Source organism: Rattus rattus, chromosome 9, assembly GCF_011064425.1.
Source record: "Rattus rattus isolate New Zealand chromosome 9, Rrattus_CSIRO_v1, whole genome shotgun sequence".
NCBI classification, from domain to species: Eukaryota; Metazoa; Chordata; class Mammalia; order Rodentia; family Muridae; genus Rattus; species Rattus rattus.
Window position 1 is genome coordinate 31,115,618 of NC_046162.1, and position 23,592 is coordinate 31,139,209.

Sequence of the window (23,592 nt, forward strand, 5' to 3'; positions counted from 1 at the left end):
GAAAATCTTTAACATGTTACTTAGCTGTTATATGTTCATCTTGCCAACTGTTAATGCTCTTTCTGTAAGTCAACTTTCTTGAACTACACAACTTTCAGAGGGTTGAAATTTCAGTCTTACCTAAGAGCAGGGAGTCAAATTCTTCCCCATCTCTAACTTCAACCACATCATTGATATTTTCTAAGTCGAATTCTTGAAAGTGAAGTTGAATATTTTTCCCACTCTGTGCATTTAAATTCCATACACCTTGAAGACAATAAATAATGACAATTAATTTACAAAAAAAACAAAAAAGAAAACTTATTTTATAAGCTTTACAAATTGTGTGTGTGTGTGTGTGTGTGTGTGTGTGGTCCGTGTGCGTGCATGTGTGTGCATTTAATTAGAGTCACTCTAGACATTAGATGATATACCTCCAAGAAGCCATTAAAAGCCCAATGACAAATGTGGAATGCCTCCCCTCATGTTGTTGTTCAGAAGTGTTCAGGAGACCCCCAAAATAATACAGGCTATTGATATTGAAACTTAATGGCAAGGCCCTATTTTTGAAGATACCACATATACTGATGATAGGCGTGGTTATTTGAATAAGCATGGCCCCATAGGCACATATATTTAAGTGATTAGTAGTCCCTAGTTGGTGAAATCATTTTGAAGGGATTAGATATGGCCTTGTTAAAAAGAGGTATAATCATGGGAGTGAACTTTGAGGTTTCAAAGCCCATGCCAGGCCCCATCTTTCTTTCTCTCTGCCTCCTGCTTGAGGACCAGAATATAAGGTCTCAGCAGCTGCTCCAATGCCCTGCCTGCCTGCCACCATGCTTCTTATCATGATGATCATGGACAAACCCTCTAACACTGTGAACAAACCCCCAATCAAATGCTCTCTTCTACAAGTTGACTTGGTTGTGGTGTCATTTCACAGCAGAACATGGAGAAATCAAGATGGTATTGACCAGGAAGATAGTTCTGGAAAGTGCTATGTTGGCTGCTACAAGGAAAAGCCATCAACAGCCTTACCCACCTATGAACACTGTAAACTATAATAATGACTAGCATGGTACAACAATGGCATGAATGTTATGAGTGTGTAACCAACCCTTCTCTGGCTGTATCTAAAGCCTATTCCTCAGGCTTGGTACTTGGTATTAAATGGATATACTATCAAACTCCCCTCTGTATTAGAATTTCTATACCCAGAAATTATTGCAGCTCTCAGAACACATCAAGGAGGTTCCTTTATGCAGTAGTCAATGGTTAACATAGAAATTCACAACTGGTCCAAAGTACAGAGAATAAGCTTCAATGGTGTGCCCAGCCACAAACATGGCATCTGTATCACACGCCAATCTCAGGAAAATATATCAGAAAGATTAAGAGCCAGAGGTCAGGAAAAGCCAGATCAAAGCAGTGTCTTCTAGACATGGCAGGACTTCTGTATTCGTCAACTCATTGCAGCAGTGGTAGCTTCACAAGACCTTTAAGATCAAAGCACTCAACGTTCTTTCACAGAGTCCAGGAAGTAACTCAAAACCCTCTATGCACAATTGAGCAGCCATTGGAAGCCAATGCTTCTTGGAGGGGTGCGGGGATCAAACTTTCTTAAAGTATCATCCCTGGCATGTTGATCATGCTACAGAGGATGGCCCCACACCACGAAGTACATGGACAGCAAAAATTGAAGCTATGAGTTTGTTTGTTTGCTTGCTTGCTTGCTTTTTTAAGAGAAAAGACATGAAATTGGGAATAGAGAAGTCAGGTGCATCTGGGTGTTTAAGAGGGAGTGTGCAAGAAAATTATCAAAGCGTATAGTATAAAGTTCTCAAAGAATTAATAAAAATATTGTTTAAATTAAAGAAATAAGTCACAGAGAAATGTATATGGAGGCAAAGGCTGCACCTGTAAAGTACAAGAAATGACCAGGAATCATGGAAGCCGAAAATGAGCTGTTAGAATAATGTATCCCCAAACACAGAAGAAAGAGCAAACCCTCCCAATACCTTGATCTCAAACACCTGGCCTTTGTGAATCAGAGAGACTGGATTTCTGGTGCTTCAAACCTCTCACCTTGTGGCCCATTGTTATAGAAGCCTAGCAGACTGATACTAGACCCTTAGGCCACACATCTACGAGTTTTCCCCCTGTCTTAGTATGTGTTAGCAATTCCTGAAAGGAAAGTTATACAGCAGTGGACCCTACCTCTGAGGGAGCCTCTAATTCAATCAGCATGAAGTGGAGACAGTGGATTTGCATGTCTAACAAACTCCCAAATGATGTTGATATTGCTAGTCTGCAGACCATATTCTGAGAACTACCGTTCTATACCGCTTTCATTTGGGAACTGCATTACATCATGTCTTCTATTATATTTATAATACGTTCATAAATGCAAAGTCCATCTTCTCAGTTATCCCCTGAGTGTCATAAAAATCCACACTCTAACCTACTTTTGTTTATCCACAGGACAGAATGGTGGCTGGCATACAGCTAAACTGAATAGTGAAAACACGAGATGGGAGCACCAATTTTATGTTCTTGAATCTCGTCTATTCATTTGTAAAATGGGGTTAGCAGCATTAAACAGAAGTTTTATAAAGATTGGGGGGGAGGTGATTTGAATAAATGCCCAATACATTATCTACCTCAAAAATGCATGCAGTAAATGGTAGCTACTGTTGCTTAGTGATGATATTTACGCTTGTGCACCAAGTTGGGGTGCCTAGGTAGAATCATCTGAAACCACAGAAACACTAACAACCAAAATCCTACCCTTGAGAGAGGTCTACACAAACATTTTTAGATTGTATAAACTGTGTTAATCAGGAAGATTGCTCGCAGTGGTTTCGCAGCTCCGAAAGCCCATCACTCCTTCCTCTAACTTAAGTAGCAAGGCCTGCAAGAGCTGTTTTCATAAATCCACACTTCAAAGAGGTTGCACTCAGCTGCGCTTCTTGATTCATTACATTCGTAATAGTCACAAGGACCCTGCATTTGGGAGGAAAGCAGGAAGGGTCAAATCAGGGGACCTTGATACCAATGCAACAAATATTGAGCAGTGCTTCCCAAAACTCCTGTTACTGGGATTGAATGATAGGCAATAATTAGGAGAACTGGAGAGTGTGGTGCAGTGTGGAGTTTAGAGATGTCACTGACGCCAGCTCACTTTCAGCAGACGTTTGCTGAATATCTGCTATGTGCCAAGCAATATGCTAAATTTGGACGTGCCGAAGTGAAGAACACCATGAAAGTTTCTAGGTTGGTGAAGCTTCGATACAACGGAGCTGAAACATAGATATCCAGAGTCACAAACCAAACTGGGACAGAGTTCAAATAAAGAGGCTGCTGTGGCTGTCTCTTCTTCTTCCCTACAAGAGTCATGGCCCCTCCCACAAGTCAAATGTCCAACCTACAGATCCCTGTCCCTTTACTTACATGAAGACCTCCCTCAATGCCAACAACTAAGAACATTGAAAGGCTTCTGGTCCTCCTGCTCATTTTGCCTTTGCATCAATCTTTCCCCCACTCATCTTATTGACCAACTCGATCCCCTAAGCCCTGTCATGGAAGATTTCAGGTCCTGAAGATCACTGGGAATTCGAGCAGTTTCCTCAGGCAGTCAAGTGCTGATGATGGGAGCGAAGGGGACAGAGGGAGGGACAGAGGGAGGGAAGGGGAGAGAGGGAGAGAAAGGGAGAAGGAGGGGGAGAGAAGAGGAGGGAGAGGGAGGGGAGGGGGAGAAAGGGAGGCATGGAGTGGCAAATATATGGTCAGCAAGGGAGAAGGGAAAAGGAAGAGGTGAAAAGATTTCTGCCTATATGTGTACATGTGACTAGGGATAAAGCTACCTTCACAGAATGATACAATGTCCAAACCACCAGCTTAAAATATTCTTTCTCAAAATCATGTGTCTTATTCTGCTTCCACCCATAAAGATAGTAGATTCCACTGACTGCCAATAGCTCACGGGAACAAATGAAGACCTGTTTGTCACTTTCTCTCAAGTGTCTCCGACAGTGTAGGAAAACTCATGATATAAAGTATTCTGTCACACTTGCATGATCATCGGAGGCAGACAATAATGGAATGAACAAACACAGACAAAAAAAATCCTGAATGCACATGAAATGAGAAGTTATGTAAACTTCTGAATGAAAGTGCACCTTCATTTTTAAAGACAGCCCCTGGCCTTTACACTGGGAAGATTATACTCAAAAGAGCCACATCAAGTTGATTGGTGCCTGTCTGTAACTCCAGTACCTCACAAGGGTCAGAAGCTCAAGGCCAGTCTGACTATATAATAATCCTTAGCCTTGCCTGTGCTGCATGAGACCCTTTCTACAGGAGGGATGGAGGAAGGGAGAGGGGAAGAGGTTAAAGGAGAGCATGGGTGAGATGGGGGAGGGTAGAAAGGAGAGAGCAGGGAAAGGAGGGGAACGCTACACAAGGAAAATAAAGAGGGCAAGTGTGATGATCTAGAGTCATTCGTTTGGTTCGTACAACTTTTCATTTAAGGCTATTTATAAGAAAGCAAAAGCATTTGCATTTTTTCTTAGTCCCTTTTCTATAATTATTTAGACCTGACCTATCTTGTCAGACACCACATGAATACTGTCTATATTCCAGTCTTGCTTGTAGTTAGTAGGAATGTAATTTTGTCCCATCTCTATGGAAATTAGTATAAAGGTTCCTTCTAAACCTAAAAACAGTACTACTGTATGACCAGCTATAACACTCCTGGGTGACTACTCAAACTATCGAAAGTCAGCACCTCGCTGAGTGTCCTGTATTCTCATGTTTGTCATGGCATTATCACATGGCCAAGTTAAAAAAAAAAAAACTAAATTTCCATTAACAGATGAATGTCTAATGGAGTCAATGGAGAATTATTCAAATATAAAGGAGAACAAAACCATCTCCATTGTAAGAAAGTAAATGAAACAAACATTAATAGCAAAATAATCCAGACTCGCAAAAACAAATATTATAATTTCATGCTTTTGTGGAAGCAAGGGAGGACTATAAACATATGAGGACTATAAAGGGTTGTGGGAAGAAAGGGGCAATAAGAGAGAGTAATGGCAAGATTTGTATGATCAAATGTAATAATAATTACACCTATGAAAATGGCAACAAAACCCAGTTTGACAAAATTCATATAGAGTTTATTAGACTTTTCGTTTCTGTTATAAAACTCCCAACACAAACAACTTCAGGAGGAAGGATTTATGTTAGCCCACATGTCCAGAAGATTTGGGCCACAGTGCTTGGTCTCGTTTATTCTGCGTGATGGGAAAGCAAAACACTGTGGTGAGAGAGCATTGAGAGAATAAGGCTCTCCATCTTGTGATTGACAGGGAGCCAGGCAGGAGGAGGGGAAAGCCTGCACTCTCTGCCTTTTCCCTTCCCTCCTCTCACACCAGGTAGCTTTCCTCCTTTGGCAATACCTCCCTAGAAACATGCCCAGCAGCATGCTGTCTGGTTTCTTAGGCATCTATCAATCCAACTGAGTTAGAAAGCAAGATTAATCATCACATATATTAATAAAAAATGCTTTTAGAAATTATGTGAATAAGCTTCCAATTTAACAAAGAGTATAATGCCACTGTATGACTTTTGGTTTTTCTCAACCTTGTTTTTTCTCCAAGTTCTGATCTATAACTTTGGTTTATTAATTTTATTCATTGTGAGACTGAAAATGATTACTATTGACTCCACAACAAAACACCAATCTTCTACAGAAATGTTTCTTCTTGACTTTCCCAGTGAGACCCCATCTCACCTCTATGGATCATCTGAAACTATTTTAAATATTGGACCATGGGCATGTACTAGTCACTCTGATCCACACAAAAAAATGTCAGAATAAACAGAGAATCCAAAATGGAATACTGGTTCCTGCCCGTGAAATATTTAATCTGGTATGCCTCAACTTCATGTCTTAATCCTCTCACCAGTCAATGAAGCCATGGAATTTAATAATTAGTATCCACAAAGAAAACTTACATAAGAAAGTTGAAGGCTTCTGTGACAACCCTACCCCCACCCTAACCCATCCTACCCTGCTAAAAAAATAACAGCCTAGTCAGGAAGCCATTGAAGAAAACTCTTTAAAATTGTGATAAGGATGCTAAAGTGTAGCTCTCTCGGCTATTGGTGGCTTCTGGCAGGGGTGTCAAGGAAGGACTCAACTTTCTTTAAGGGGCTAGCCACTGGGGGTTTGACTATGCTCCAGTAAGTATATGAGCAAAGCAAATTAGACTTGTGTTTTGTTAGGGAGTGGTTCTTCTTTTGGGAAGAGGGTATAGGTCACAAGGGTAGGAAAGAGTAGACCTGGGAGGACTGAGAAGTGAGTGTGACCAGGATGCATGATGTGAAATTCCCAAATAATCAATAAAAATATTGAGTTTGAAAAAGAAAGTTGAGAATGAAGAGAAACAGGGTCCCTTCATTTATCTACTGTCTCAGATGTCTCAATAAAATTTAATGACTCTTAAGCTATAGAAATTGAAAAAGTACAAATGTTTTTTTAAGTAAATGCAGCTAAGTTGCACCCAGTTGGCACAAGAACTCATTCCAAAGGGACTTGTTGAATTGAAAAATAAGACAGAGTCTTTAACAGCTCTTCCTGGCACTTGTGGATAGTAAAACTTTAGTCAAACTACAGTTTCCCAAATGTTGGCAACCCACGTACGAGGAAAGGGTTGGATGAGAATGAACATCAGTGTTCTCTTGCAAAGTTCTCTCTCTCTCTCTCTCTCTCTCTCTCTCTCTCTCTCTCTCTCTCTCTCTCTCTCTCTTCCCCCTAAAATGTAATGGGCCCTCAATATCTGATCTAGCAGTCCTACAATTAATTTGCATATTAATTCAGAATCCCTTTGTCATTGAGGGATAACAAATAGGTCAGTCTGTCCAATGGCCATCTTTTTTTGAGTGCCTCTCACTAACAGCTTACAATCCACAGGGGGAGTGAATATCAGCTTCATTCATTCCTTATGAGGATTAAATGAGAAAAAACCTACACTGTTTAATATAAAGCTAAGCATGTGATCAACTATAGAGAAGTCACTCAGCCTCATTATAAACCCTTACTATTCATCTCATTCATATAGCAGAGTATTAAAGGTAGAGAGAAACTCAGAGGTAACAGACTGCCGCACAATGCAGAGCAAATTCTTTCTCCTTATGACTACCACACTTCCTGGATACAGCAATAAAAACAGAGACACCGATGACCAGAAGAAAGGACAGGAACCCTGGCTCCAGTTCCATCTTAGAACGAAGTCCCTTGAAGAATTCACTTCATCCTCTGACTCATAAGTTTTTCATCTTTCCAACTAAGAAAGCTAAAGAGAAGAGTACACACTTCTGTAAGAATACTAACACCTCCTTTGCCACCTATGTCAGTCTCTAAAGCAAATAGATCCCATATTCTAGGAGCATTATTTGCGGCAGAATGTGAATGCACATACTGATGGTGGAGGGAGCTCCCAGCTAGCACTTCAGCTATGGGAAGGTGCGCCCATCCTCTTTCTAATCTACATCCACTTATTTTCACATTTCTAAGAGCTGCTCACTGAGCTGTACCCTCCTGGTTGACTTACACAGCAGCTTCCCTTCCCATTCTTGAGCCAAACAGGGAAAGAGCTGTGAAAGCAATTCCCAGGCTCTGTCAGTGTCGATCAGCTCTCCCAGCTGCCTCCAGGAACCCACTCCATGAGTTAATTACCCATTGTGAAAAAGCCATTTATCCTCAAATCCCTGAGCTCAAAGCTTTTCAGGTTGGTGGCCTCTAGTTTTTTGAACCTTGTTGTTTCTAATTGGTTGTGACATCCACCTTCTCTGTATGCCACAGGCTGTCCTCTCTGGCTTTTCTCTTCCTGAATGTCCATACCTGCTTACATTGGCACTAATCCTAGAGTGGTTGCAATCCTTATAGACTTCATATACAATGCATGCAATCTGAAAATGTCAGCTGCTGAGTGATGAAAGAGAGGCAGGCATACAGACAGACTCATGTACAAGACATTGACCTGAGTTCCAAAACACTCAATGGTGAACTGAGCACGAAGAATATTCAGTTAAAGAATACAGCCAAGTACTAGGACAGAGTCCCATCCTATGGGAATGCTTGGCTATCAGGAAATATTAGATGTGATGGAGGTCATACTTAAATATATATCTTTTCTTTCTCCCTCTTTCTCTAATTCCTTGCTACATAGAGCAGCAATAGAAAACAAATACAATGTAAACTATAAAGGAAAAATAACTAGACTGGTGAAGTCTAACAATGGAGGGAAGGATTTGGGTGGGAGAGGGAAGGGGAAGGAGGGAGCAAGATCAGATATATGGGGAGATAGGAGAGAAGCCCAGAGGGACAGGAGAATAAATGGAAATATGCAGCTGCTGGGGTAGGTGATGGGGGTGGGAGGAACCTCTAGAAAGGCCCAAAGATTGGAATGTGAGAGGCTCCCAGGCCTCAGTGGGGAGAATGTACCTAATCCTGTGGAGACTTGATGCCTTGGGGAAGGAGGATGAGGAGGGAAGCACTCTCTTAGAGGCAAAGAGGGGAATGGGATAAAGACCTCTGGGAGGGGGAACATGGATGGGGAGCAACATTTTGGAATATAAATAAATAAAATAATTAATTAAAAAAAGAAGTGAAGTCTAATTTACCAGTCACAGAAGAGAAACTTAGATTCTTAAATATTAACATGCTTCCAAGTAATGCCGGTGTCACTGTGTCCTAAACAAGCCACAGAAACACACTGACAGTACAATGGGAGTCCGTGCACAATCAAGGTGAAAAACAAAAAAAGTCTGTTAGTCAATTTAATATGACTAACAACACAGCTGAAACAAGTCTCTTATGAAAAAAGCTCAAAGTTCACAAGGCTCAATTCCAGTATCCTACAGAAAAATTGAGTTGAGCCTCTGGTGAGCATGGCTTATTGTGACAGGAGTGTGTCACAGAGGAAGGTGTCACATCTGGAACCAGGAAGTAGAAGAGAGTGAGAGAAATAAAAGATCAACATCGCGCAATGCTTTTTAGGGGTGCACCTCTAACCTCCAGTCATCTAAGGACAACTTACTGGGCACTGACACTTAAAGGTCCACAGCACCTCTCAATGTCACCACCCTGAGAGTCAAGCATTTACAGGTGGATCTTAGGGGGACATGCATCCAAACCAAATTAGGAGATGTACAGAAATATACCCTGGTCCAAAGATAATAATCATGGGGCTAAACCAATAGTAAAGTGCTTGCCACACAAGCATAAAGACTAGAGTTCCCCCCCACCCAGCACCTTTGTAAATGCTGAGCAAGCAGGGTGGCCCACCTACCATTCCAGAACTTGTAGGCTTGAGACAAGGATCCCTGAAGCAAGATGGCTAGTTATAATAATTGAACCAGTGAGCCCTAAATTCAGCAAGAGACTGAATATATAGTGTGAACAGAGATCAAAGAAGACACTTCACATCAACCTCAGTCCTACATATACATAAGTATCATCTTCCTCTTATTGAGTAGGTCTTAGTCCAGTTAGAGAGTCAGAGCTGTGGTCAGCTCCAAAGTATATATGCCATTACTGCATGCTTTGGGTTATCATGCTCTACTGGCTGTTTATATGCATCATAGCTGGGTAGGACTATTGGTTGCTTCCCTCCTTTGCAAGCCTGCATAGCACCTCTTGGTATCATGAAAGATAGTACTTGGGGAGGAGGCATTCCAGCTTAAGGGCCTCTGAACTCTGTGTCTGAAGTCCATGGTGTCTTCAGGAGTAGGGACTTACTTTCCACCTCTTGGGAGCAATCAAAGGAAATAGAAACAGACTATATGTTTGGTAGTCCCTTGAATAGCCCTGACCAATAACTCAAAAGAGTTCTTCTCTTGTCTAGTATTGAGGTATTTTAAGATGATCTTTGACTCTTGAAGGGAGAGCATTATCAGCTGAGATGAGAAATTTTTCTATTTGATATATATGTAGATAGAAATAGAGAGAGAATTATGAGTATCATAGGGATTTTTTAAGATAAGGAGATAATAGTATGGTTCCTTATGACCTTTTTAGACATCCTTACTGTTATTTTACCCTCTGTCTGTATATATCTCCTTTCCCCTCCCTAAGAAGTGCCCCCCTTCCCAGGTTTCTTTAAGCATGGATTAATGACTCAACACTGGCTGATGTCCAAACTATAAGTCATCTAGCATTCTAGCAATCACTGCTAGAATTAATGTCTTGATGGCCCCAAATGGAACTCCCAAACATTCTAAGAATTCCTTTTTTCTTCATATGTGGGGTAGGGGTGGGGGGTGACACCCAGAGGGATGGGTTCCCCTTCTAAGGGAAATGAGGAGGAGGACTTGTGTGAGGGTATACTGAGAGGAGGAGAAGGGCTGATATTAGGTTGTAAAGTGAATAAATAAATTTAATTTAAAAAATAATTCCTTTATTCTGAGAAACTCTAAAAGGTATGGGCCAAGGACACTTTAAACACAAAGTGCTCAGAATGCATGAAACCACTCAAAATTTTTCTTTCATGGAAGGAAAATTTGACACTAAATACAAATATTTCTCTATGAATAGAAAGCAAATTCCATACGTCTATTGATCAGCACAGCTGGGGACAGGGTAAGGTCTTAGAGGCAACATCAGATGTTCCCATGCTAAGTATCACCACAGAGTCCAAGCCTTGTGAGACTAAAGACAGGCCTCAGACAACACAGAGGAGCATATTATTATTGGCAGGATGAAATGATGGCTCCATGTGAAAGATCCGCTACACTGTGGTTTAGATCTAAAATGTCTACCAGCTGGTGACACTACCATGAGAGATTCACAGATATTTAGAAGTAGGCTATAACTGCAGGAAGAATGTCACTGGCCATGGCTATTTAGGCATGTCTTGTCCTGGCTATTTCTTTTCCCCACCTTCTTTTCTATCTTCCTTCCTTCCTCTTTCCATTTTGTTCTATCACCAGGGAGCTGAAGAACCTCTTCTGCTTTATGATCCTGACACCATGATGTTCTTGGAACCTATGCTCTTGGAACCAAGCAACCAAGGACTAAACCCTGTCAAACACTGAATCAAACAAAACTTCTTTCAGTTCAAATTTTATGTTGTCATAAAGACAAGAAAAGTAATACGCACCTGTAACACTTTGGTATGTCTCTCTGCTTAAGTCTCTATTTCCATAATCTACTTTCCACATCATCTATTGACAAGATAATAAGCCCTAGCCCATAAGTCTTAACGTTCCTTGCAGCAGAGGAAAGCAATTGCTGTGTGAACAGCAAATGCCATTTACATTATTTTAGTTAGCTAAGAGGGGAAGACCTTCCTACTTAATTGTATTTCTGTGAATAACCACAGCTCTATTACCCTCTTCCCATGACTCTACATGGACCACTGTCAAACACAAATGACCCAAGGCAGAAAACTCATGAGCTGATTGATACCGTGAATTCTCATGAGGATGACTTCATCCAGAAGAGCTAGGAAATTTGGAACATCAAGCAGCAGAGACCATGAGCAAAAGCACTGAGGCGAAGGAAATGTTATGAGATGTTTGGCAGACAGAGAATAATGGGAGGAGCTATGGTTGAGTCAGAAATGAAAGGATCTGACTGGAATGAAGCACAAGAGTAGACAGCCATGGTAACTCACTTCAACATCCTAGAAACATCCTTAATATGCTTCCTGACTCCAAGAAGAAAAACTAAACCATAGGGATTCATTGCATTTCTGTGAAATCCCTGCTGGCTGTGTTGTCCCATGTTTCTTCTCTTCAGCTAGATTTCCATGGATCGCTGAGTTTTACAACCCAAAGAACTCAACCCTTATGGTATTAAAAATCTGAGTGGGAGAGTCTGGAAGCTATCAGTTTGAAAAGAGGCTCTTCCCGTTACAACTACAAAGAATTCCTCAAACCCTGGCCACTTTGCCTTGAGTCTTCCCAATTTTATAAACATCTTAAAGATCTTGAGCTGGTGAAATGGTTCAGTGGGTTAAATCTGATGGACACCAGGCCTGATGACACAAGGTTAATACCTGCTTCCCACATTGTAGGAAAAGAGAACTCGAGCAAGTTGTCTTTCAACCTCTACCTGTGCTCTATAGTGCACAGACACACACAATTGATGATAGATAGATAGATAGATAGATAGATAGATAGATAGATAGATAGATAGATAGATAGATAGATGATAGGCAGACAGGTAGATAATAGACAGACACTGTCTTAATTAAGGTTTCTATTGCCATGAACAGATGCCATGACCACAGCAACTCTTATAAAGAAAAATATTGAATTGAGGGTTGGCTTATAGTTCAAAGGTTTAGTCCATTATCATCATGGCAGGAAACATGATGGAGTGCAGACAGACACAATGCTGGAGAGGGGCTGAGTTCCACATCTAGATCCTCCGGCAGCAGGAAGGAAGAGTGTGGCCTAGATGAAGCTTGTAAAACCTCCAAGCCTACCCCTAGTGACATACTTCCCCCAACAAGACCACACTTCCTAATAGTATCACTCCCTATAAGCCGATAGGTATTATTTTCATTCAAACTACTACAGGATAGATAGATAGATAGATAGATAGATAGATAGATAGATAGATAGATAGACAGACAGACAATAACAAATGGAAGACTTCAGTGGTCTCCTTCTCAGAATATAGGTTAGGCTTCCCTGAGACACTTGCATATGAACACGTCTATGAAAGGAAGTACTCATTTGCATAATGGTTATAACAGAGTTTCAGCTTATTCCCTCCCCCACCCACTCTAATATATCATGCCCTTTAAAAAATAATAATAATAAGGAAAAGAGTCCTTAATGATCTTTATTTTTTTTTCTCCTAGTTTAATGCAGGCAGTGAGGGAGATGAAAAATCATGAACTAAGCAATTTGCTGGAGTGGCTGTTAAAGTGACATGTGGAAGGGACAGGGGCCGACCTTGCGTAATGTTCAGAAATACCTGCTGGGAAATACGTTTTCTGCATGGATTGCAAATAGCATTGACAATTTTCTTGCCTGTAACAAAAGAGGAAGGGGTGGGAGAGGGCAGCAGGGTATCTGTCGACCACAATTGTGGAAAACAGCAGAGAAGTAAGAAGTAAGCAAGAAGCAAAGAACGGAGCCTGGGATCTCTGGCCGTCTTTGGGCCAGAAGCTCTGCTGAGCTAACCTGTGTTCGGCAGTTCTAGAGGGAACTGCTGGCTCAGGCCATAAATTCCCACATGGCTGCCCTTCAGAGTCCCAGGAGACATCAGAGTGCTCTCCCAGCCTCAGATCTTCCCTTTAGCTCAGTGCTACCCAGGCACTTCACTGAACACAGAAGGTGACGACAGGGTATACAGGGGTCCCAGTCTCCCTGTGGAGGTCAGGAGCTGACATTCTGTCTGTATGTTTCCCACGGCCTAGTTCAGATTATGAACCTCTTTCAGCAGAATTATTTCAGGCCACCTAATTGGTGTCTCTCTCCAGGGTCTCTCTTCTCCCACCACCTCTGCATACTTGCGTGACCAACACTCAGGATGAAATGATCCTAACAGGCCAAAAGGTGTAAGCTGCTCGGACTCCCTGCTGGTTGTAGAATTGAAGTCTAACCTCTTATCCCTGTACTTCCCAGGCTATTCACAGTCCAACTCCAAACCATCAATCCATTGTTAAATCCTATACGCTGCTTCTGCCGCTTGTCTGTGCTCAACACTTACAGTCCCCGAAATGAATTTTAAGCATTTGCTTTCTCCATATCATTTGCCCTCTCAGGGTTCCTTTCCTACCGTGTGGGCGCTAGATTTACTTCGAATGCTAGGAGATAGAAAAACAAAACAAAAATAACAGCAACAACAACAAAAGGCTGTTCAGATGACTAGAGAAATAAGCAAATGATCTAGGAAGGAGAAAAAATATCAGTGTTATCGATTTAGGAGCTGTACCCACGAGCTTTAATCTTCAACTTGACACTATCTAGGGTCATCTGAGAGAAAAAACTCAACCGAGGAATCACTAAGGTCAGCGTGGCCCATGGGCATGTCTGTGAGGGATTGTCTTGGTTATGAACTAATGATGGAGGGCTCAGCCACTGTGGGTGGCATCATCCCTGAGGAGGCGGTCCTGGATTATATAATAAGTGTAGTTAAGCATGAGCCTGAGTTAGTCAGCTACAAGTGTTCCTTCATGATTTTTGCTTCAAGATCCTGCCCGAGCTCCTGTCTGACATCCCTCAATGATACTCTCTAACTTAAAACTGTCGGCTAAATAAACCCTTTCCTCCTCGAGCTGCTTTTGCTCAAGTGTCATGCCAAGGTGACAGAATGAGACTAGAACAGAAGCTATCGTCCAGAAAATAGTAAATGGCTAACACATATCATAATACTGCATGTCTGCTAAGGGATTAGGGTGCTTTAGAAAGATTTGTTGTTAACCCACTGAGAGTTGGGGGTGGGGATCATTTCCCCAGCCCTAAAATTACTCCTGCAAGAGTTCTTGCTTCATAGATTTTTCTTCTCAGATTTTCATCGGGTTAACATGGACTTCAAAGCAGCCCAAATAATTAATCACGAGTTGATGAAGAAGGAATGACACATGAGTAGGCACAATGACAGAGGTCACACAAATTAAGTCGGCACTCATACCAGTTTGAATTTCCCCTTTGGGGACACTTAGTATGGTTTTAAACCCAACTACTCTCATAGCAATAAATTGTATTTTTTCCTTCATATGTGTTCCCTGCAACAAAACGTTGAAATCTTCCTCCTCAAATTGCCATCATCTCTGTGTAAATAAAAGCTAGAAGACTCTGCTGAGTACTCCTCCAAGGTAGTAAAGTCTCTTAAATTTCTTCCCTTTAAAACAAATAAGGGAGTTTTATTAATTATAATAAACAAAGTCATGCTATGGTAAATACGACCCCCTAAATCTCAGTGGTTCACACCAACAAACCTTTCTTCCTCCTACTGTCAATCAGAAGTTGGCGATAGCTTTGCCCTGTAGCATTAGATTTTGCACACACAGCCATTCCCATCTCAGATACTGCTGGTCCTCATGGCAGAGCAGGACAGTGGGTGACCTACACAACGGCTTTGAAAGCATCTTCACAGAAGTGGTGCATCCCTTGTATGGCAAGCAACGCGTTTAACTTCTATCCATCTGTCTTTGAGCGAAAACAAATCACTTCTCAATGTGATAGGAGAGTCTAAATCCTCTGTCAGAAAGGCAGCATGTCTGATGGCCAGTAAGATGATCTATGTGTATGAACGGTGGACCGTGAACTGCTGGGTGTCTTATCTCTGTACAGTTGAATTATAAGCTGCACACTCAGGTGCCTGCAGGAGCCAAGCAACCCACACACAGAGTGTCAGCCAATAGGAAAAGGGCAACAGGGAGCAGTGAGGTCTGAAACAGTCAGAAAGAGCATTCCCTGGCCTAAGAGTGTGAGCACAGTACTTTGAAAAGAACCCAAATAAACCGTATGTGCATCCAGTTTGTCAATTCTCATTGAATTGCAGAAGGATTCTGCTGGAAGAGCCACAGAACTTCATGACAGAAGTATATATGATTTGGCGAGTATAAATAACTTATTGCATATCTGCTATACTTTAGGCATTGCAATAAGCAAGTTTTAAGTCCTAACTTGGGTCTCTATTTGACGTGGAGTTTCCTGTCCTTTGACGTTTGTATTAAACAAACCCAAGACCTCTGCCTCATCCCCTGTAGAGAAACCAGAGCCTCCTCAAGAGTTCAGTGCATCCTTAAGGTATAATTTTCATTTTTACTCCCACCCCCAAGCTACCTGCAGTGAATTTGCAATCTCATCATTTGCCTAAGTTCTCTTTGTCTGTCATGGGCTGTCACAGACATGGAGTTCACCCCTTCCTCCTTGCTTTCCCCACACAATTCACATAACCTGGAAAGACATGGGAGCAGACATTACCACAACCTGATGTCGTCTAACCCTGTGGTCACTGCTCCCATTTGCTCTTTTCTCTTTGCCTCTTTGCTCCTAAATCTGTGCATTTTATACAACATTTTAAACTATACCTTTGTCTTTTTGTTTTTCTGTTTTGCTCCAAACTAGGAAAACCGCACATAGTTTCCACACTCCTAAAATTATTTTCTGATCTGCTAGAGCTTTCCTCTTCCCCACCTCCCCTGGCTCAGGTCTCATGTGTCCCAACATGACCTCAAACTTGCTGTATAGATGACAATGATCCTGAATTCAGCTTACGCTATACTGCTGCAGGGCTGGGCATCAAACCCACAGCCTCGTACATGGTAGACGAACTCTACCTAAGCTACATCCCCCACAGATCTTTCCCTAAAAACAAAGGTTCTCACCTAAAAGGAGACTCTGGGAGCAGTCTATAAATTCCTCTCTTTTATAGAATTAAGTATTAATCTATAAATCTTCACCCTTGTTTTATTTAGAATAAGACCTGAGGTAGAGTTTGTTATTTTAAAATTCCAGATGAGAATTTCATAAGATTAGTATAGGATAGAGCTCCTTATCCTTTGCTCATGCTCTCTGCCTCCTCCCGTCTCTATGGAAAGAGAGCCTCCCTTTCCTTCTCACAAACACAGCAGTAGGTGAGCTGATAGGGAGGCAACAAGATAGGCACATGAGAATACTGGAGAATTTCATAAGAGCCTTTTGTCCAACGAAGACATGTTCTCTCATTTACAGAATTAACTTGTTCTGGACAGACTTGACTGATATTCTCTGAACTTAAGGAAAATGTACTCCTTTGTAGTAAAGTTAATGCAATATCATCTCCATAGAGAGGTCGGCATTAGTGCAGAATCACACAGGCCCTGAATGCCCAGGAAATAAGATAGAGGGGCACTTTGGCAACTAGTGGAAGGACGACATTAGGCTACATTGGGTCCCAGTATCTCACTTCAGAGAGCCACATAAAGGGTTGGGGATTTAGCTCAGTGGTAGAGCGCTTGCCTAGCAAATGCAAGGCCCTGGGTTCGATCCCCAGCTCCGAAAAAAAAAAAGAAAGAAAAAAAAGTGTAGGCAAAACAGAGAGCCACATAAAAACACTCTAAGCTACCCAAGTTCCCTAAGCTAGCTCTCTGAAGAGATACCCTGACAAGTACTCATCCTGGCCACCAACTTAGCCTAGAATCCAGAATTACTGTTAGCTTTCCCTCTAGCAAGTGATGTCGAAGTTGTTACCATGAATTTAATCAGGCATTCATTTGTGCAACAAATAGTTCTTGTATACCGACAAAGCATAAGATATTCTAAACACTAGGAAAACCATGATAATGGAAAGGTCTCTGGCTTTGTGAGGTTTACCCTCTGGTGAATGCAGACACAACACACAAGCACAGTGAATCAGTTCTATGGGATTTTCTAGCGAGAAAAACACATCAGCTAGGGAAAGATTGTCTTCTTTTATCTTCTTTGTAGATAAATGTTAAAACACACATGATTAACTTAGGATGTCTCTCTGTCAGTACCACTGGCACTGAGGCAGTCTTCTAGGATACTTAGCAGCATCCTTGAGCCTTACCCACGAGAATCACATGTATGTTCAACCAATGACCCATAGGATATCTTGACTTGTCAAAATGCCACAACATAAACATATAGATGCTCTCACAAGCCATCAGCTGAAATAACTCTGAACTGTGTCCCAAGACAATTTCTTCTTCACTCATGGTAGCTTAAAAAGCCTAAAAGGCTAGACACCTGGGATAAAGGTTGTTAATATACCCTTTCCTTATTATGACAACCAAAAATGTCTCCAGACATCATCAAGTACTGAAGGGAACAGCCAACACTACTCAAGCACCACTAGGCTAGAGACATATGAGGTGGGGTCTGGTACTCAAAGGCAAGAGCTAACCTTCATTTTTAGTCTCTTTTACTCCATGAGGTTAACAAAGGAACTTGAACATTCATCAATTGTGTAGACTGTATGACCTTGTATGGGTCCCTCACTTTCTGAATGTCTCTCCTTTATCTGCAAAATAGAGGTGAGAGGGTTATCTCAGACTTCAGGTACAAAAATTAAGTAACATGGGACTGGAGATGTAGTTCTGTTGACAGAGTACTTGCCTCAAATGCATGAAACCTAGAGTTCAAGTCCCAGAACCATATCAAGTCAGACATGTTGGCTTGCTTATATCATAGCTCTCAGGAGATGAGGGCAAAAGAATCAGAAGTTCAAGGTCATCTTCTGCTATTAAGTGATTTCAAGCCTGGATCATATGAGAAAAGAATTACATGCCTGGATGACCCCACCTGCTACTGTGTGGTGTGGATAGGCTTGAAGACACCCAGAGGCCTGGGTACCACTAAGATGACCAAGTCAGTAGTGGAGAGAGGGGGGAGAAAGAGAAACAGAACAATGTGTACAATGAAGAAAGGCGGAAGTGGGTAGTGAGGAACTTCCTGAAGTGAATAACCTGCACTACCACAGGAGGCCATGATGAGGTCTTGGCCTGTGCTGCAGTTAAGGATTATGTCGGGGTCCATGGTCCTAAAGGAGCAGGGAGTCTGTGTTGATGTCTGATGTTCATGGCCCATGTTACCACCAAAGGGCAAGCAGATGTCCCTGATCCAGGCTGTCCCTTGGAGCCATGTTTATGTCACAGGACTGTGCAGGGCTGGCCTTGTCCCTCACCAGTTGTGGCACTCAGGAGAGCAGATGCCATACCTTACCTGGGTAGCACAGTAAAGCTGGCCCAACTGGCATGGGCATAGGAAAGTCAGCCCCATATCTTGGGAAATATGGCCCACCCCTCACCACCTGCAGCAGGTAGGAGAGCTGACCCAACCCCTAGCAGGCTGCAGGATCAGGAAAGCAGACCCAGTACCTCAACTTCACAGCACAATGACACTAGACCTAGTAAGTGGGTGCAGGAGAGACAGCCCCAGGGGCACAAATGCAAGAGAACTGGTAGATTAACCACATCAACTACCACCCAGACCCAGATCCAGGGCTTTGAGTTGGCTCATCCCAACATCTACCCCAACTATGAATTGCAAGAGCATGTGAAGAGGCCAGTCCTGCGAAACAAAAGAAGAAGGATTTCCAGGACATAGGACAGCAAGATGTCCAAGAGGAGTCACCGTGAGGATCCTGTGTTGGTATGTCCTCAAACCAGAAAATGACTCACTACAAAGAGCATTCGTGAGTAAAGTTGTTTGGACAGATGGGTTATTACTGTAAAACACACCAAGACTGATAGCACAGCGAGATCGATTTTTGTTGCTATTGAGCCTTTTGGTTTGGTTTTGGTTTTGGTTTTGGTTTTGGTTTTCTTTGTGTGGAGAGGTTGCAAGGGTAGAAACCAGCTATGGAAAGACCAGGAGATGAGTGGGACTGGGGTGTATGATGTGATGTTCAGAAAGAATCACTAAAAAGTTTAAGAAGAAAAGAATTAAATAATGATAGGTGAAATGTCTAGTATATATTGTCAATTGAGTATTAAGGACTCTGGTTTTAAAGGATTGACTAGCAGTTCACTTTTTCTACCTGATAATCTTTTGGTAAAGATAAATATGCACTACATCAACAGTTATTCTACAATTGTCAGTCTCATGTGTGACTATAATTTCTAAAATGTTGTATGCCTTCACAGCATCCTCCAAGAGGAAAAGCTCCCTTTACAATGTCTCATCCAATGGACCTAGGACTGGCTACTGCTTAGACTGTTACAGCATCTAAGCTCACATCAGAGAGCATCTTACTGTGGCTTTTCTTTTTGTCCCACTGAAATTCACAAAAGCAGAGATGGTGATGCCAGAGGTCTCAGCATAGCTAATGCTTAGCTACAAGCAAGAGTCAAATGACTCAATGAGAGAATTGGGGAGGGGCCTCGTCTCATGGCTTTGGGCAAGTACATACATCCTTCCCTTGCCATTCTAAGGAATTCAGAGTCCTCTCAAAACACTAATTTCTCCCTGGATCACTGCTTTCTGGAGCAATAACACATGTAACATTTCAGCAAAAGGATATTGAGCTTAGCAGACCTACACCATGTATGTTTGCCTCCAGGAGTGATAAGGTCATCCATTTAAGACCCATTAGAAAGGTAGAAATGGAGAAAGCTACAGCGTGGGGTGGCCAGGATAACACAGAGATCAGAGGTAACCTTTGAAGAGACAAAGGCTAACTGGGAGAAACACATAAGCCAACCTTCTAGAATAGTCAAATATGAGGTAGACAGATGTCATTAACAAGTGACAAGACAAAGCCAAATGCAGCCTGGTGCCACAATAGTCATAAAGAGGCTTCCTTGTCATGCCTGGAGAATACAAAGAGACAAGATTTTGGCCCCGAATATTGACATCCAACTGTTCACAGCTAATCAGGTAAATTTTTTTTGCATGTCAGTGCCCAGCCTCTAGCATCTGGTTTATATCCAGCTTGTCACTCAAAATACCTAACACCACTGAACTGTGTCCTTAGAAGTGGCTCAAAATGATATACAGAATGTGGGAAAGAACAGGTGTCTTTCTGTGCTTTGTGGTGGTCACATGAATTGAGAGGGCAGTTGAGTGATTTCTAAGCAAACTTTAAGATAATACAGCATTTCATTTGAAGACACTACTTACAGGACTGTATTTGTGTGCATCAAGGTTCTCTAAAGGAAGAGAAACAACAGAATGAGCATATATTAGAAAGGGATTTGTTAGATTGGCTTCTCCATAGAGCTAAAACAGTCCAACAAAGCTGTCTCTTACCAAATTACCCAAGAACCCAGTTGTTAACTCAATCCACAAGGCCAGATACCTCAGCTGTCCTAATCAGGTGCTGAAGGCCTAGAGGATATCTAGGAAACTACTGGTTTCAATCAATATAGGAAGCTCAAATAAGATGGTTATGGTGTTAGTGAAAAAATGATCAGCAGTAGCAACAGGATAGATGAACTCATCATCTAAGAGTGACAGCCAAGCTAGCAAAACAGCAAAAGCTTTCCCTTTGGGTCCCTTTTATCCAGGGTACACCAGATAGAACACTCACATTAGGGGAGGTCTTCCTATATCAACTAAGGGATTCCAGATAATCTCTGACAAAGAGGCCAACAGGCCAATCTGATGTCAATAATCCTTCATGAGGCTCTCTTCCCAGGTGAATCTAGATTACTTCAAGTTGATAATTAAAACCATGAGAGTGTCCAAAAGGGACATTCAAGTAGAGCCAATTGGTATGTTCGATTGTATTCACCGGAATGCAATATATGATGACCAAATGCCAAACATGGCCATATATGAAGATGTATCTAGTTAAAATGTGTCAAGAGAATATCACATAGCCATTGAGAAGAATGGAGCAGGGTAATCTCCAAAATGCATTGTCAAATGCAAGAACAAAAGGAGAGTAAGATGAGAGCCAGTATCTTAGCATGTTGCTGGTTAGATATGAAGAAAAACAGGATACATACATCTATACATGCATATATACATATATACCTACATACACATATGTATCATACACAAGCACATATACATATATATGTATATATACACATATATATTTAAATGTGCACACTATATCTAGGGGTATAAAAGTACACACGGATATATCAAAGGTAATCACTGCCTTAAAAGAAAGGAAGGAAATTTTCTTTTAGGCTATTTTAATATTTTACCTGTTATAGATACTATAAAAGAAAGAGAATTTGTTAATATAAGTTATTTTGTAGATTTCATAAGGAGGGTGGCCTGCAGAGACCCATCAAACATACATCCAAGCAACTCCAGCCCAGCTGGAGGGTATAACATGGATCAAGGAAAAGCCCTACAAATGAGTACTCTTAGCTGGACGCGGTCTCTACATGGGGTGTAGGTAGCTTTTCATTCTGTACTGTAAGGTGGACTCACCCTCACTCCTCCACACACTGCAACATACTCTTGGTTAACCGTGAAAAGTCAAACTTCAAATTGGCCTAAAAGGAAATATCATTTAGGAATGTAAATCGTACCCACCTGAGGAAAACGTTTGCAAATCAAATGCAGGTGGTTCCTTGGGGCAGCAAGTGTGCCCTGGAAACAGAGGAGGTGCTGGTGGCAAGCATAATGGGCAAAGGTGACCAGACTGGTGATCTGAGTATGATCCTAGAGATGCACACAGTGGAAGGAGAGAATCGAACCAACTCCTTCGAATTGTCCTCTGACCTTCATGCCCACCTACACACATGATTGATTGATAGATAGATAGATAGATAGATAGATAGATAGATAGATAGGTAGATAGATTGATGATAGATAGATAGATACATACATACATAATACATACATACATACATACATACATACATACATACATACATACATACGTACGTACATACATACGTACGTACATAGACTAAAATACAATAGAGAATCTTATTATCACAGTGGGAGGGTAAGTGAGAACATGTTGCTTCCTCTGTGGCAGGTAAATGAGACACGGTTTGTGATGTAGCTTGCATAGGAAAGCTTCCCTGCCTCCTTAAGCCTCTCTGATTCCAGACACCCCTGCTGCCCGGCAGCACACCGCTGACCCTGCTGGGTCATGATTGCACATTTATACATCTGTCCCTCACACTTGACCGTGAGCTTCTCCATTCAACAGCTCCTCCATTCAACTCAGTGGCCACAGCATCATTGTCTCCCCAGCTGCTCCCTCAGTGTGTGGCCGGCAAAAGCTGCTTAATAAACATTGGCTAAATTGACCTCAGCAGTTGGCCACCAACCCACGCAGTGCTCAGCTCATTGTGAGTGTCTGCAACCTTTGTACAGCACTGAATGCTTGCTGCCTCTGCCTGCTATGTATCTTTTCTGCATCCAGACAGGGGGCTACAGATGACAGAACTTGTGAGCGGAAGATGGAATCAGGTGCTAGCTACATGGCCTGAAGGAAGTTATTTCTTCTCCAGGAACTTCTCTGTTACCTATGAAACACAGTTTCTACTGCCTGCCTTGATGGCCAAAGAGAAGCAGAGGGACGGTGCAGGCAGCATGTCCTGTGCATGGCAGCCACTAAATGACTAGTAATCCTGACTGCATTTTCCTATGTTGCACATGTAAAAGCAGAGACTGGTACAGATGTTCTAAATGACTAACTTGCCACTCTCAAGGTGCTCACAAGGGTGTTTGTGCATCCCAGTAGCTCAGCAAATCAAAGAGTATAAACTCAGTTATGTTGTCGGATCCTGATAGGAAGAGGAATACTGAAGTGCCTTGGGGCACAGAGACTTTTCTGGGAAGCCAGGGGCACAGAAACTAGATAGGCACCAAAGTCAGTACATATCAGTGGATTTGGGTTCTTGTCTTACAAATTTCAAAGAATGAAAAGCCTGGGTACAAAAGGTGAGTATCTTAAGGTTGTACTGCTGTGAACAGATACCATGACCAAGACAACGCTTATAAAGAACAACGTTTAATTGGGGTTGGCTTACAGGTTCCGAGGTTCAGTCCATTATCATCAAGGTAGAAAGCACTCCAGCATCCAGACAGGCCTGGCACTGAGGATGGAGCTGAGAGCTCTACATCTTGTTCCAAAGAGAACCAGGAGAAGACTATGCTCCAGCAGCTAGGAGGAGGGTTTTAAAGCCCATGCCCACAGTGAGACACTTCCTCCAA